The sequence below is a fragment of the Electrona antarctica genome (genome assembly GCF_951216825.1).
Source record: "Electrona antarctica genome assembly, chromosome: 20".
Taxonomy (NCBI): domain Eukaryota; kingdom Metazoa; phylum Chordata; class Actinopteri; order Myctophiformes; family Myctophidae; genus Electrona; species Electrona antarctica.
The window spans coordinates 33,337,442-33,344,589 of NC_136801.1; positions in this window are offsets into that span (position 1 = coordinate 33,337,442).

The window sequence follows — 7,148 nt, forward strand, 5'->3', positions numbered from 1 at the left end:
TCTACCAGATTAAACTAAAAGCAATCCAGTAACACATCTATTATCTATCTAAAGTTATATCTATCTCAAAGGCTATACGTATGTTGATGTTAGACCTATGTATACTATATACCTTAGAAATATTAGCTGTTGGTCAAAGTATTATAGGTATGTAAGAAGCAAATTAGCTATATAGATTTAAAATCAGCGAACGCACACAACATTATTTACGAAAGCATGGTTTCAATTAGTGAAGGGAACTGCCCATAGATCCGAAGTCCCGTTAGTCCGAACATGCATTAAGGTTGGCGAACATGCACTGCTAAGCCCCTTTCCCTTTGTGACATTTCATTCATGGTCAAAATGCCTGAAAATCTATGCTTTCATTCATTATTTAATTTGTATGAAGGTTTCATGAAATTACCGACCAATATGTGCACGTTTACATGCCTTTCCCCCCACTGTTACGACCCTTATTTCTTTTTTTTATGATATATTTTTTGGGCTTTTTCTGCCTTTATTGGATAGTGTACAGTATGGTGATAGGAAATGGGGAGAGAGATGGTGGGGTGACTCGGCAAAGGTCGTCGAGATCGGGAGTCGAACCCGTGGCTTAGCAGCCTATAGGTGCCCGGACCGCTACACTAGCCGCCCGGGCCACGACCGTTATTTCTAGGGGTGTAAAGGTCGCAACATAAACAAACAGGACAAAGGACTTAAAACTGTATATCCATTTATTTACACAAAAAACAAATAAAAATGTTACAAAAATATATGAATTGAAGATGCCTAACCTATAACAGCAAACAACTAAATAAGGACGCTCAGTCAAAACAGAATCATCAAAAATGTCTCTAAAGGCTTGGTTTGGGTGGGAGGACAGAGGAAATGAGTCTCTGCTGCTGTTAAACAAAAGTGTTTTAAATAACCCTTAAGACTAATGTTTGCTGATGATTGCTGTATACGTTCCGAAAGACTGAGCAGGCCATTTCTAGACATACTGTTTGAACTTTATGATTTTTGAACTAATGAACTTGCTGTTTTAAGTCAGGTGTCATTACATTTATTTTGTAAACAGTTTCCTTCAATCATAAATCAATCATTATTTTATTTATATTTAAATAAAACTGTGATGTCCAACGTACAGTATGATGTTTTTTATTCAATTATTTCATTTGGGGAAATAAATGTCATTATAGCTGCTTTCTGCTGCACAGCAATTGCACACCGCAGCCTTTTTGTCAGCAAGGTGGTAACTAGGTGAAATTTGTCATTGACAGCCCATACAGCCAAACAGAAAAGTCCTATCTGATTGTATTAAACAACGTCAAACGCACCAACATTGTGTTTGTGTTTACACAAAGCTGGGCAGCCCCTCAAAAATAACTAGAGGAAGATTGACTGATTGAAATTTGTATTTCACAGTATGAAGAAGGGGTACATTTCAAATGAAAGTACAGTTCAATACAAAAACCGTTAAGTTGAAGATAGAACCAGAAAAAGCACAAGACTAAGGGTCCTCCATTTTCATTAAGTTGAATTGAATGACTTGCAAATTGAATGACTTGCAAATACGTACAGATAAATGAGGAACGTTTGGTTACGATGTAACCTTTGTTCTCTGAGTGAAGAGACTATCTCTCCACCCAACATATTTCATATGTATGGGGAATGACCCCACCTCACTCGTGACGTGGATATCTCTTTAAGACACACCAGTTGTACTGGCACGCACAGGTATATAAGGCCCAGGTGTGCGTGATTACACTGGTTTACTTGATCGACACCGCTTCTGAGCGACATCAAGGTGGAGAGATAGTCTCTTCACTCAGAGAACAAAGGTTACATCGTAACCAAACGTTCTCTATCGTATCGAGACTATCTCTCCACCCAACATATTTCATATGTATGGGGAACTCTGTAAGACACCTCGTGAGGAAGCGAAGCAGTCCCAGAACCCCGAAGACAACACCAGTGGGCTCCGACCCAGCACATACTGAATTTTGAATTATTTATCATGTATGTTCAATGTAATGTATTTACAACCCCTGGAACGGCCGGACAGCCAGACGCCATCCGCCGCCAAATGCTCAGGCGCTAGACGCCACCCAGAGCCCGGCCCCGCAAGACACTAAGGCCAGAGACCACAGGGGTGAAGGGCCGCCCAAGCCAGCCCACCAGACGCAAGGCTGGCTTGACTGGTGAAGGTGACAATGACACCCACTGCTGAGTAGCATGCGAGACCAACTCCCCGAAGGGAGCGAATGCTGCATGTTCAGCCGGTATAACCGGGTGAATGTAGACGGAGTAGACTATGACGCCGCTGTGAAGATCTCTGTCAGAGACGCACCTTTCCGCAGCGTCCCCAGGTGGAGTGTGCCTGCCCTCCAGGCGGCACTGGTACTCTTGCCTGTTTGTGTGCTGGATAACCTCTGTGATCCATGCACTCTCACTTGAAGCACTCAAAAAGCTGGTCCGTTATTCTGTGGGCCTTGTGTGGCCCTGACGTCCGACTCTAGTGCTCCAATAGGGCAGAGTGGGGACCGACTCCATCTCTGTACGTCGACTGTCTGTATGACGACGGTAGGGCAGAGCTCAACCACCTGATTGAGATGTGTCCTTTTGAAAACATTGGGGAGAAAGGCCGGTTTGGGGCATAAGACTATACCATCATCCGGCATAGGCCTGCTGAGCTCAATATGGATTGACAGAGCTCACAACTCCCCCATTTCTCCTTGCAGATGTGACGCCGACAAGGCTGCTGTCTTGAGCATGTCAGGCTCACTGACTAAAGGCCGTAGAGCCTCCAGGGCTAACCCCAGATGGGCCTGATTGGGTCCCTAACCTGAGCCCCTCTGAGCCTCAGGGCACCCTTCAGGAAATGCTCTTCTTTTCTTTGTAACGAGGTTACTGCAGTCTGCAGGGCCTGCGCTCCCGCTCAAGTCAGCCTGCCGAACACTCGGTCAGCTGACTGTTGAAGCTCTGTTCTCAGAACCAGAATGATCCTTATTGTCGCATCACAGTTTTACAAGTAAAAAGTGGATGGCCTTCGTTTTTGTGCATAGTTCCCATCGCGTTTATGCTGCGGAGCTAAGCACACACACAGTGAGAAGGGTGCTGGCCGCCACACTGATACCACATATGGTAGAACCTGATAAATGCTGACAGCGTCGATCAAGAGGCTGTCCCACAGATCTCAGATTGGAGGGCACCTCAAAGCCCATGTGGCAGCGAAGCCCTGTGTGGAATGTGCACAAGTTCCTGTTGGGGCTGGCCTGCCTGCCCACCTATATGCCTGCTGGATTGTTTCACAAGCCAATGAGTGAAGTCCAGTCTTGGAGACTATCTGCCTAAGACAGTTAGGCCCATTTAAGGCCCTGAGAAGAACACTGAGGAAGGCCCTGCTTCACCACCCTGCTTAGGAGGGTGGGAAGGGTGAAAATCAATAGACTGGATGGCTCACACTCCGATCAGGCCGTAGGGCAAAATGCAGGAATTGGTGCCGACGACACCTAAGCATTGCCATGTAGGAAGCGGCAGCACCCCTCACTGACAGGGACATTCTTGTGGCCGCTAACGGCAAGAATGCTGTCCTGTGAGAAGCCATTGCAGCCCAAGTCTCCACGGGCTTAATTGGCTCATGCCGTAAGGCAGACAGTACCACCCCCCGAGTAGGGACTGCTGGCCTATTGTGTGAGGGATGAACGGTATGAGGACCGACTGGTGACTATTGTGTCGCCCTTGTGTGGGACGGTGGCCCGCCCTGTTTCCAGATCCCTGGCCTAGCCACACGAATACCTCTGGATGAGGAGGGAGCTCACTCCGTGGCTTCGGTAACCGGTCTCCAACACACATAATTACACCCAGGTGTTTAAACGGCCATGCCGTAATACAACCTTATGGTGGTTCTGCTCACCCCTGACAGTCACATTCTGCTGTGTGAACAGACAGAATTATTCGCTGGAACAACGTCGAGCGTGTAAACTGATGCTGTCAACGATACGCCCGCGTAGTGCATGACTGTGAATGACAGATAATGCACTGGCCGCATGTTCAGAAGAGCCGGAGACACAAAGTGCACCGTGACTGCCCTCGGCCCAAAGGGGCGGAGGCACAGCCTGAGGGTGGCCCGACTCACTAGAGCAAGGGACCGAGTCCCTGCTTTGCCCTCTAACACATGCCGAGGAGCGCTGCGGACTGTGAGAGTTGACGCCTGCTAGGCCTCTTGTCGAGGTGCCGGCCTAGGTGCCCAAAGTGCTGCAGGTGCCTGGCCACATGGCCGAATGGGAGGATACGGGACTCAAAGGTTCCGTCGTCTAAGACAAGCCGGTCAGTGCGTCAGTGTGTCAGACCCGGGATCTGAGTATAAACATCCCCGGTCGAGCATGGCAAGCCAGTCGTCTTGGAGGATGGCTTGCCAGACCCTCAGCCCTTCCTTGCCAGGAGAGTGCTGTAAGCAGCACACAACCCCCTGAAGACATAGTGGAACCCACCCAGGGGTCCACCTGAATTGTCTTCCAGGACAGCCGCTGTCCCGAGAGACAGCGGGTGGGGTCTGGGGCCTTAACTGTCAGGACACCAAATCTGAGGCAGGGAAAAAAAACCTTGCGTTTTTTGGGCCCTGGGCTTGGAACGATCTACAGACCAGATTAAAATTGGCTTCCTTGATCCCCCTAGTGACTTTTAAGAGGCTTGCCTCTGGCATACTCTCCAGCCATTGCTCCTGCCTTGATGAGTAGCAATTTGCGGTGTTCTTAGTTTTATATTAGCTTAGTAGTTTCTTGATGTATTGTTCTTATTAGTCTCTTTTAGTCTGTACTTGGTTTAGTGGTTAGCTATTTAGACTCTCTCTGAGTCTCCCTGGTAGTAGGTTTTTGGTATTACGGATGTCATATGTTTGTCTTGTCATGTCCTGTATTTGTTGTTACTGGCAGAGCTGTGTAACATTTATTTGCCTCTTCTCTTGGCCAGTGCGCACTTGTAAAAGAGACTTTGGTCTCAATGTGATTTTACTGGTTAAATAAAGGTTAAATAAATTAAAAAAACTGAGGGATGGGCTTAGCCCGCCGAGCACATTTTAGCCATACCCCGCCGGCTGGCCTGTAACCGGACACGTAGGTCCCTGGAACTGCCAAACCTGACTGGGGTTGCACAGCCTGAGGGCAACCGAGGCAAGCTGCTCACGGCTGCTTGTGGAGGTGCACATCCTGTACACCTCCACAGCCTCCTTAGGATGCTGTAGCAAAGCACTGGCCTTTTGGCCAAACATGGCCGACGGCTCAATAGGCAGCGTCATTGGGGGAGCTTGGTCCTCCTATCGCAGCTTGGATTGGGGCCGCCACAGATGGCGCCTCATCAAAGGGCATCAATAGCATTGCCCACTGCTGCTGCCTGGGGAGCCTGGAAGCCAGTATCTGCAGCTCCTAAAGGTCCGGGCCCTTATGGTCACATAAGCGCCTCATATAAGCCGGTGCTGAAGCAGTGACAAGATAGGCCTGTGTTGACTGGCTGCGCCTAGATAGCCATAGTGCATTCTCGGGATGAGAAGGAGCTTACTTTGTGGTTTCGAACCGGTAACCGGATTATACCATGCAAGTTTACACCTATAGGTGCGTGAACGGCCTTGCCGTGATACACCGTACAGTGTACTCCACCCGACAGCCGCGGCACACTCCGCTGAGTTACCGAAATTGGCGAAACTACATCACGGACGCGTGAGCTGACACAGTCAGCGATACGCCGTATTTACAGTAGTGTGCAAAGGGCTGTGATTTCAGGGCTTGCTCCTGGCAGACTCAGCACGTCCTGTCTGTGTCACTGAACCAAGTTCCACAGACGGAACTACACCACGGTCGCGTCGACTGACACAGTCAGCCAGACGCCGTATAGTGCGCTACTAAACCTGAACGCGGAAGCTGGCTGCCACGGCAGCCTTACGCTCGTGTGGTGTTTGAATGGACTGTCTGCTCTGATCCCAAGGGATTTGGTAGTTTTAACTACGAACGAGCCACGATCGAACCCCGAGAGGGACGACTCAGCGCCAGCTCTCTGAACTGCAAAGTGCAGTGGATGAATAGGGTCCAATACTCGTAAGTAGTCCTCACAGTAAACTTCCAAAAATCCATCTGTACAGACCTGTCTACACCAGACCGGGCAGGAAAAGAGGTGGAGCCATAGCCTGAGCTTGGCTCATCCAGCTCTGCCCCCCTGGGACGTTTAGTCTGTTGGGCTGAAGTGTAAACAGCTAACTTTTTGCCTCAAACAACAGGCACCCATTGCCTCCTAGCCTCAACTGGCAAGATGAAGAATTCATACAGGAAGCGGGATCTTCGTGAGCTGCTATGGCATGACCGGGGCCCCACAGGTCACCCACTGGTCATGGCCAACCTCTGTGGGCATATGTGCCCCACGCAGCCCAAGAGAAACCCCTGCTGTTTCCATTTCATTTAATACCTATATGCACTATTATTTTAATATATTATATTAAATAAATACACATTCAACTGTTTGGACATGCTCAAAAACGGGGAGTATAGTAATGTGCTTGAGAAGTGAGGGTCACAGTTTACACTGCTGTCTCTCAGTCACATATTGATATTCATGTGTTGTTGTTTTGTTTTTATTTTGTTTTGTTTTGTTGCAATTTGTAACATGTTTCGTGTGGATCCCAAAAGACTAGATGACTGCCATGGCATCAGCTAATGGGGATCTTTCCGAATAACCAAATAAATAAACAGCCAGCAGAGCTTCTATAATCTCTCTCTATCTCTTTCTCTGGAGGAGGTCGCACCTGAACTCCACAGCTGCGCTGAGGCACAGAGTGTTTGAGTTGGAGACAACACTCTGCTCCAAACTTTTTGCATTATATAGTGCATATACGTATGCAGATTTCCACTGTTTGGCCCATGCTTAGAACGGGGATTTATGAGTCCACTTTCCAGGCAACAATTACCCTACGATATATCACCGTGATGTCACGGGGATGTCACCCACGGGATTCCCTGCACAGCACTGGAGACCAGACTTTGTTTGTTGTGGAATTAATGTATGCGGCTGCCCCGCTGTGTCAGCGAGACAGCCGCGGCGCACTCCGCTGCATGCGTTAGTTGGCATTCAGCTCGTCCTGTCTATGACAGAACCACCACCGTCGCGTGAGCTGACGCCCGTCA